This window comes from Ambystoma mexicanum, chromosome 13, assembly GCF_040938575.1.
Source record: "Ambystoma mexicanum isolate Mex_15411 chromosome 13, UKY_AmexF1_1, whole genome shotgun sequence".
Classification (NCBI taxonomy): domain Eukaryota; kingdom Metazoa; phylum Chordata; class Amphibia; order Caudata; family Ambystomatidae; genus Ambystoma; species Ambystoma mexicanum.
Genome location: NC_090938.1, coordinates 124,626,268 through 124,636,463, shown reverse-complemented (window position 1 = coordinate 124,636,463; position 10,196 = coordinate 124,626,268). Strand labels below are relative to the sequence as shown.

Here is a 10,196-nt window from a genome sequence, read left to right as displayed (position 1 = left end):
TTTCTTCATGTCCGGGGTAGCCGCAGGGGGCACCCGGATACTCAGATAAGTGCTTTGTGTATGGACGCGAAGTTAATGCGGAAAACTTGTAAAACACCTGGGTCACGGCGGTGACTTATTATTGGTTCCCGCTTTACTCTTTTGATGTCCGGACGTTCTGAGGAAGACGTCCGGACAATAAGTTAAGTGGACACTATGATATATTCTTGGGTGCACTTATGGACATGAATTCTGTTTAAAGAAGTCCTTGTTAAATTAAGGGTATGACTATGGTTTGCTAAAACACGTGGAACCCGTTAAGCAGGCATTCCGAAGTTACGATAACACTCTCTACAAGGGAGGGTGTTGTTCCAGTTAAAACCTGCTTATGCTTACCCAATTGGGGCAATGTTATGTCTCAGTGTCATTTCCTGTGCTATGTATGTACTGTATGTGAAACCACATGGTGTTACATGTTCCAAGCCTTGCTTCATGATGTTTTGTGTTAATGTAAGGTCCTGTTTTGCAGGTCATGCTCACTAACAGTCCTGGCTCACGCATTGTGCTCAATGTGCTTTTGTGAGAAGTATGTTATGTTTTCAAAGTGTTTGTGCATAGAATCAGGCATTCAGGATATTCAGGCATCAGGTCAGGAATTATCAGTGCAGAGATACAGGTGTGCAGCTTGGAGTTGTTCTTTGTTTGCCTTGTTGTTTTCCCCTTCCTTCCCTTTATTAGTCCATCCCCTTTCCCTAACTCCGTCTTCCGCTGCCACGTGGCTTCCTGTACTTTAAATATTCAGGCGCCTGTGCCAACCACGGTGGGAGGGTCGATCCATTCGGCTTCTGTGGTTCAGGAGAGGGGATTGATCTCCTCCTCCCTAAATTTTAGTTGTTTGACAATCGAGCTTCTATCCCGGTATTTCTGGTGGCCTACCATGCGACAGGATGCGGTCACCTATGTATCCACCTGCCCAATTTGTGCATTAGGGAAACATACAACCAGTAAGCCAGTGGGGTTATTGCAGCAGGAAGAGCTTCCGTCTCGACCATGGACTCACATTTCAACTGACTTTATTGTAGATCTCCCCAAGTCTGAAGGATACATAGCCGTGATGGTAACCGTGGATACCTTTACCAAATTGGCACATTTATCTCCACTCGTGGGTTTACCATCCGCTCCACAAATGGCTGACGTATTTCTATGGGATATTGTCAGATTACATGGCATCCCGAACACCATAGTGTCAGACCGTGGGTCCCAACTTACTTCTTCCTTTTGGGCTTCGCTATGTCAACAGATGGGGATCGAGCGGGCACTCTCCTCAGTGTATCACCCCAGAGTAATAGTCAGACGGAGAGGCTCAACGCTACCTTAGAACAATACTTACGTTGTTTCTGCTGTCATAAACAAGACCAATGGAGTCATTTTCTGCACGTGGCTGAATTCACTTACAATAACACACTCCATACTGCGATAGGGATGAGCCTGTTTAGGTGTACTTACAGGTTTCATCCACGTCACCTTCCCTTGCATCTATCCTCCCCCATCAAGAGCCCGTCCATAGAGCAATTGGGACATCCATCAAGGAGACTCATAAACTGGCAACGGAGATGTTAGAAGAAAGCAGAAAGTGTTACAAGAGATGGGCAGATGCCCAAAGCAGCAGAACCCTTCATGGGATAAGGATACTACAGTATGGTTGTCCTCGAAATATCTACCCAGGTGGATCAAAAGAGGAAAATTCTCACCCCGGTATATCGGCCCTTTTCACATCCAAGACCAAATCAATCCAGTGGCCTTTCATCTTCGTCTCCCGGCGAGCATGAAGAGGATACACCCAGTGTGCCACACCTCTTTGTTGAAGGAGTATAGGCCTGACCCTTACCAATGTAGGATTCCTAAGCCAGAAGTATCAACACCTCCCAAAGAAAAATAAAAAGAAGAAAACCTCATCTTGTGGATTCCAGGTACTGGAGAGGGATTCTCCAGTATTTGGTACATTGGAAAGGATACACTGAGGCAGAACGTACATGGGAACCGAGAAGGAACATACACGCCCCTCTTCTCATCCAGAAATTCCACAGATGCAACCCGGGAAAGCCAGGAGGCTGGTCTAGGAAGAGGGGTCATACTGTCATGCCTTTGTGGAAGACATGGGACCGATAGCGGCGCCTCTAGTTGCCATCACATTTTTCTGTAGATCCGACAGTTGCGGTCTTGTTCTTTTCAAGATGGCCACCACCATGGATATACGACACACACACTGAGCCGCGGTGTGTTGCACCTGGATTTCCCTATGCTCTACGCTGCTCAGATTTCTGCTGCTCGCTAGCTCACTTGCCTTCACCTTTTTGGGGAGGAGGTGCTTCCTTGTTTTTCTCTGGATTCCAGAGTCTGCTTTTCTCTCACTCTCCTTTCTGGCTCCTCTCTGCTTTGCTCGGTCCTTCGGACCCCTGGTTGCTCCTGCCTTTTCTTGCCCTTTTCTTGTGCCTCTGCGCGGCTATCTCCCGAATCTGGGGATTTCTGTTCTTGACTTACCTTTTGTTCCGCCCTGTTTCTTGTGCTCGCCCTGAGCAGTTTTTCTTTGTTTTCCTTCTTTCTTCCTTGTTGGATGTGGCTAGCTTATGCCTTTCTCCGGACTCTTTTGAGTTCGCTCTTCAATGGTTCTCGACTGCTGCCTGTTGCAACTCATCTCGGAGCCAACCTGCTACAAGGATCACTTCCTGATCATTCGCCACCCCTGAGATTCAAGGCATACTCTTCTGCTCCTATAGCATCGGACCAGTGATCCTCTTCTTACAGGTTCACTGCTCGAACACGCCAGACCAATCCTCCATCTTCAGACGGACAGGGTTTTTCAGCCAGGAGGCTTTTCCCTGTATTTGGGGCTTACTTCATGGGAGAACACACAGTTGGGGTCTTGCCCTACCGACAGTGTGGCATCCCGCGGAGAGAGACCCTACTTACATCAGAAGAAAGAAGAAAGAACCCTGGCAAAAGGTCTTCGGTCAGAAGAAGAAGGAACCTAAAAAGAGGACTGAGGCAGTCTGGTGAGGAGGAAGGGAGGGAGGATTCTTCAGAGTTTGACACACAATTCCATCATTCCGGCATTCTATTGCCTCCAAAAGATGCACAAACAGTTTCAGTACCACCAGGGCCCCCGATTAAAGCAACTATAGGGTCCCTTTTGGAACCCCTATCAGTGTATGCAGATACTTTTTTGAGACCGTTTGTCAAAAAGATGTGTTTATTCATTCAAGATATAACTAGTATGATTAAGATCCTGAATACATTAGAGATTGGCCCAAATGACCTTCTCGTTACATTAGATGTTGAGACTCTGTATACGAGTTTTCCTCCAATTAAATATATTAACATCATGCATATGTATCTTGAAAAAAGAGAAAACAAGTCTGTTCCATCTGACTTTATCACAGAATGCATAAGGGTGGCACTGACCAACAATTTTTTCATTGTGGAAGGGACATTTTATCAACAACAGCATGGGACAAGCATGGGCGCAACTTTTGCCCCCGACCTGGCGAATCTGTTCATGGACGATCTGGAGAGTAGATCGATATATGCCGGTGCCAATCCTTTCAAACATCACATTAAGGCATGGTACCGGTATATTGACAACATCTTTATGTTATGAGAAGGTGGCTCAACCAACAAGAAACATGTATTAACTTTACTATGACCTCGAATGAAATGAAAATCTTGTTAGATCTAGAGATATACAGGGCAGACAATAAATTGCAAACAACACTTTTCAAGAAACCAACTGATAAGAACACCTTGTTGTTATACAAAAGCTACCATCCTCAAAGTCTTCGTGAAAATTTACCATATGGGCAATTTCTTCGCATTAGGCGCAACTGCTCAACAAAAGACGACTATGATCTTAACAGCCATAATCTCACACTAAGGCTGAAAGAGCGGGGCTATCCAGCGCACATTATTCGAAGATCTATGAAGCGGGCCCGTCACACCAACAGAGAAGACTGTTTGGTTAAACATTTAAAAACAAAGTAAGATAAGATTACCTGTGTATCTACTTTTACTCCAATTAGCAATGACCCAAGACACAGTATATTAAAAAACTGGCCAATGGTAAACAAAGAAGATTTCTGTATTAACAAACCCCGTTTTGCATTTAAACGGTTGCCTATTCTTCGTGACAAATTGGTTCACACGTATCCGTCAAAACCCCCTGCTGACAACGGGATACAAACAACACTGTGGGAACTGCCCCCGGTAAAGGGGCATTTCAAATGTGGCAATTGCTCGGTTTGCTATCTAACTGGAAACATCAAAGAAATAGACCTGAAAGGTAGGAAATAGCAATTAAATATATTGACCAATTGTAACACTAAATGGGCCATCTATGGAATCAAGTACCCCTGTGGCCTGTTATACATCGGCAAGACTAAAAGGCCCATAAACGAGCGGATCTGTGAGCACAGATCATGTGTGAAAAATATGGTAACTGATAAACCTTTGGTAGCCCACTTTAAATTGGCAATACACACCCAAGAAGACATTTATTGGTTCATAATTCAAACAGTTGGAGCACATCCCAGAGAGATCTGACCCTAAGAAAACTAGAACAAAAATGGATTCCCGATCTCAATTCAGTTAAGGAAGGCATGAATATCGCCATTGAGTGGAGTTTGTTTATCCAGTATAACCTGGAATAGTACAACCTGTTCAGTCTAGAAGTGGGATACAATTTAAACTCTTTGAGGTTGATTAGAAAAGGAGTAATGGAAGAACCTACAAGTTGGGTTCCCTTGTTGTAAAACACCCCTTTATTAATATGCACACCATGAAGATCGAGTACAACTCCACCTTGTCGGCGGGCTGATGTATTATTTTTATTTTTACTTCTCATCTTCATTTTTATTTATATATATGAGGATAGAACAACATAGATCATTTGCCGACAGATATATTTTTGAGAGCAAGCCCTGCATAAATAATAGCATACATGATCGTCCGTCAGACAGGTGGGCTTATCCTCATTCAACATAGCGGGCACACGTTTGTCACGTTCACGTCGGGCATGCACGAGCACTTACACCACACTGAATCACAGTCACATGATGCCTGGCGCCAGTAGGGACGATACCGTAGTATGCCGTTGTTGTCGGTAAGCGAATACAAACCTTTTCCCTTATCCGGCAGGAGAATAGTACTCATATGGATTCTAACACAGGCTTTCTCATACATAGGGGATAATCCCTTGGATTGCACTATAAGGGACTACACGATACCGCCGACTAAGAGGGCAGAATCTTGAACTGCGGAAACAATAAAACTTCTGCGACGCTGTTCAAATATTCTCAATATACCAGTAAGTGAATTAGTGCACGTGGATCATGTCCTTTCTAACACACGCGTAGTAGATCAATAATACAGATTTCGCTTGGGTATCTCGGCCAACGTACAAAATCGTTGGGGGTGCTGACAACGAATTGTAGAAGGAAGCCATTACCCTTTCACCTTCAAGAAAGACTACTGGGCCTTGGGAGCCGTTAGCTATAAGGTAATTTTCGTCTTTTGTACAAAACAAAGAAAAGAAAGGAATTGTTTGGACATGTAAAAATTGGATAATTAAGATGTTACATCGACCGGCTGTTCAAACATAACAGTGTTTCAAAAAGGGAATTGTTGGTTTCTTTGAAAAGTGCATGCAGATTTTTCTAGATATGCCCATATAATTATACATGAAATTGAAGATCAGTCATGCTACAGTCTATACTCTAAACACGGTGATAACACTTGGGTACCAGAAAATAATGAAGTATATATGTTTGTTTGGTTTTAAGACACCCACGAAACCTTGAAAGTTAAGTCATCATATACGACAAACCACATTGGGTTAATCAGAAATGAAATAGTGTCCTGAATAAAGGTCCGAACGACACGTAATTTAGAATTTTCCTTGTACGTGTTGCCGAAACAGCTGGACCTAGAAACACATCAAATGGTCGGCACAATGTTGCTGGTTTGGAAACATTCAAAAACAAGCGTAAGATGAAATAAAAATGTCAAAATAAGTCAATGAAGGCTAGACATGTTCCCCTACTCACGTCTAAGTATTAACCTCACCTTCATTTGTCTTAATTGTGTTGAGACATGCAGGTTTTTTCATTTGTGTGACTTAAACTGATTTGTTTTCCTGGTTCTTTTTAAAAATTGATATATATTGTTTTATGTTTTGTATGAATATGTATTAGATAAACATTAAAATATCTCCTTTTCTTATACTTCATGGTACCCTGGGTATACTAGTAATGCAAGTCATACTACTGTTATAGCCAAACTTTCTGATGATTTGCTGGACCAATCGTTGTTGCTGTGCCTGTTTCTTTTCAGTGTCTCTGCCCGCCCTTCTTTTACTCTGTTTTCCCCCAGCATTTTTCTCTTGAGTACTGCAGGATGGTCCCTGAAAGGCATTCATTCTGCTTGTGACACTATTGGGGCAGGGCTGTGCAATGTGACAAGGGAGCATAGCCACCCCCCCAATCGGGAGGCAGCTGGGTGTGCGCCTAAGTCCCACAAACCCACCAGTGTTCCATTACTGCCGCTATCCTTCTCTTCAGTGTTGGAATGCTCATCACGTTGGTGCAGCTGGAGTTAGACTCAGGGTGTGTTGACCCCGTGGATCTGAAACATAAGGAAAATCAGGTAAGAGGCTTAATGTGTACTTGTTGGTGTCACTCATTTATCCACGTCAAAGCATGCACATATTTGTTTCATTTTGCCCTACAGCTGTCATTCATTTCTACCACTACATCCCTCTCAAACTCCACTAGCCCCTCTCCTCGACACTGTACCATTCCCCCCTGCAAATTTCAAGTAGACCAGGAATTATAACTGAGACTCCTGCAGAATAGATATGTTAGAGTATATGGGGGACACTGATAGGAGACAGCATTGAGAATTCATACAAACAAGAATGGAGGACTAGCATGGAATTTGCCCCGCAATGGTAGTGCAAATTTGCAGGTAGTGTAGGAGCTAACAACTGCTTAACTCCTTCTAATCCCTACTAATCCCATCTAATTTCTAATCCTAACATGTAACACATAAATACAATTAGAGTTTAGAGTGTGACAGCTCAGTCCATAGCATTTGAAACAAACATAGGGTGCACACTGGGGTGTAATTGGGACTATAGCCATAGGCCATAGGCTCTGAAATACTGCTAAGAGAGTAAATGGAAGAATTAAAGCTGTTTTTGCGATGGGGAACGTGGGGCTTGGAGAACTTGGAATGTGCAAGATCATGTTGCTCAAAGTATGCTCTTTGTTTACAGCTTTCAGTGCAGAAAGAACATTCTTTCAACTAAGCCATCCAGGCTTGCTGCGCTTAACTCTGTGTAAAGGGAGCAGAGCAGGGGCATGTGTTTGTTTTCTGTAAGATTGCAGAGGGCCTGGCATCTGTGAGGAAGTGCCTCATTGATGTGATGACATCACTGCGAGAGGCAGGGATATTGCATGCCTTCTGTAGCAAGATATACCTTGGAAGGAGGAGTGCAGAAAGAGTTTAAAAGGGTGCAATTAGGGAAAGGCTAGGTTGGGGATCGTTGCTGTCGAAAGAGGGAGAAGGAAGCTGGTAGAGAGAGGAAACAGCCAGCCAACCTGTCTGTGATAGAGTCTCAAGGCCTGCTGCGATAGAAAAAGGATGGTGTGCTTGGTGAGAAACAGTCAAGCAGCCCAGGGCACGGAGAGGCATCTATTGTTGGCGTTGCAAGCAAGGTCCTTTGGGACATATTTGGGTAAGCATATCAGTACTAAGTGAGGACATGTCATCGGGTTTGTGTGCGATAGCTGGGGTGAGTTTTGCGTGTAGGAAAAGAAAATCATATCAGGCATCAGGGAAGTCTATTTGTTCTCCATTTGATGAAGTGAAGTGCATTTCCTTATGTGAGATTAGTTGCCAGAAAAGAAATAATAATACAAAAAATAAGTAACTGCTCTCAGAGCTAAGAGCAATCAGTTACTCCTCAAGGACTTTCACACAGTGTCTTCTGCCAAGTTTAGAGGAGGGGAGAGAGCTGCAATAATTCTCTGGGCAAAAAGAGAGAAATTTCATCTGGGGTGAGAAGCAGAAAGTATTCTAAAACTGCTACTGGCATAAATGCATGGAATAATTGCGGGCAGATTGTGAAACCAGCATGTGCCAATAGATGAGCGTATATTCCTTTGTTCTCAGTCGATTTCAATGTACAAAGATTGAATATTGTGTATTCCTGTTTATGCTTGTATTCGGATCTGTAGACAATCTATGAAGTATCCTATGAAATAACTAAGGCTGTGCATGGCTATTTTCTGATTGACACATTATCTCTGTAAGCACAACCATGATTTTGCCCATGTTATGAATACATAATTGTTCAGATGACCTGGTATGTTTATTCTGAGTAATTATACTGTCATGATTCCTGCCCCTCATGTCCCCAGCCCTCCAAGATGGCAGGCTGGAGCCAGGCCACGATCACCTACATGGCCCTCAAGGGCCTCTCCATCCCTCCAAAGACCCACTTGGAGTCAGACGTGGCGCTTGTGGCACCAGACTCACTCACTCCCATACAATAACACTGGGGATTGGACTTGTAGTGCATTGATGGGGACAAGATGGATGCCCACAATAGACTTGAAGAGATTCGAGGTACTTTATTTTACTGACCACTTATAAACAGCCCTCCATCAAATTTTTGGTTAAACAATACACTATGTTTACAGAGTCACTTGCTTCCCCACTATCCTGTTATGGTTTATTCTTTTTTACATATGATTTATACTCATTATATTATCATAAACCACACCAATTTGTATCAAAAATAGTAATTTATTGTTTTTTTACACACATTGTTAATAAAACACCCTTTTTTGGGGGATTTTCTATTCTACAATTGTAGGAATTTATCACACAATTTTTAAACAACAAACATCTAATAACCTGTAGTATTTCATTATTTTACAATTTTTCAGAATACAAATTTCATAAGGATCTGTTGATTGCTCTCCTCTCTCATAGAGAAGTGCATCCCAGTCCATAAAACATTTCACTTTATATTCATATCACCCATGCTTACTTTCATACTGCATTCAACCCATACCCGACATGTTTAATTCCTTACACACTTTCATACAACTCACAAGGAAATTCTTCAGGGGTAAAAACTTTTTTAAACCACATTTCATTTCAATGTACAATAATGTTTGTCTTCTTTTAGAATGTTTCCGAATTTTTTTTCTAGGGATCAACTATCAATGAAGTTCCATTTGTCTTTCCGTGAGGTCCAACCTTCAAAAGGATAACTGTGGGAAGCAAGAATGGGATATTCAAATTTTAGTGTTCGAATAACCTCCCGATTTACATTTCTGTTATGTATAACCTACTACATTAACTGGCAGCACAAAGGAGTAAATTATTTTATGACCTCCTTCTACACATCCATTGAAACACCTCCTCTCTCCATCTTACTCAGTGCAGGTCACTCATCACATATTCTAAAGCTGGGTAGGCTTTATAATTCTTAATTCAAGATGGATGCCCCCACATATTCCGGTTCCCAGAACTGCATGTGCAGTCTAGTCTTTTGGGTGTGGTTCAGCCCAGAGACACATGGGATACCCAGAGACTATTTAAGCCACGCCCAGGCTGGGAAACATGCTTTGTGTTTTCTGCACCTGCAGCGTGACACTCACTGTGTTCGGATCGGTCTCCAGTAGGCCTGCATCTTTCTTCTGCGCTCAGCTCCTGCAAGAACAAGAACACTGTTAGGAACAGCCTTACCTTGCAGCGCTTCTGCCCATCATTCATTGCTTCTTCTGTTCTGCGGGCATCTTCGGCGGTGTCATTCCCATCCTGGCACGCCGCTTCCTAAGGAAAAGGGAAAAGAACAGAAAAAAGGCATTAGTAAGCATTCATCAAATCTTCGCTTATTTTTAAAGACTGTACGAGCTTCAAACGCTTACCTGAATCCCAGCCGCTCTGGGGGAACTCTGTCTCCGGAACTTCTCACTCATCTGCAAGAGGGAAAAGACACTCCAGGTTAGCGTGGAAACATCTAGAGGCGCTGCATACCACGCTTACTCACTGTATTTCTTCTTCATAACCGGCATCCACGCTGAAAACGTTGCGACACCTAGAAGACACAGAAAAAGAACTCAGTTCAATACAAATACGAAAGGGTTGCA

General features: G+C 43.0%; 1 long non-coding RNA gene across 1 annotated transcript in view; it reads right to left on the bottom strand.

Annotated features, from left to right (window-relative positions):
* Positions 1-3,211: 3,211 nt before the first annotated feature.
* Positions 3,212-10,196, bottom strand: part of LOC138520963 (uncharacterized) — a 129,855-nt gene continuing 122,870 nt past the window's right edge. Inside the window, exon 3 of the long non-coding RNA XR_011282896.1 lies at positions 3,212-6,654. This is a non-coding gene — a long non-coding RNA (uncharacterized lncRNA). The remainder of the gene's footprint in view (positions 6,655-10,196) is intronic.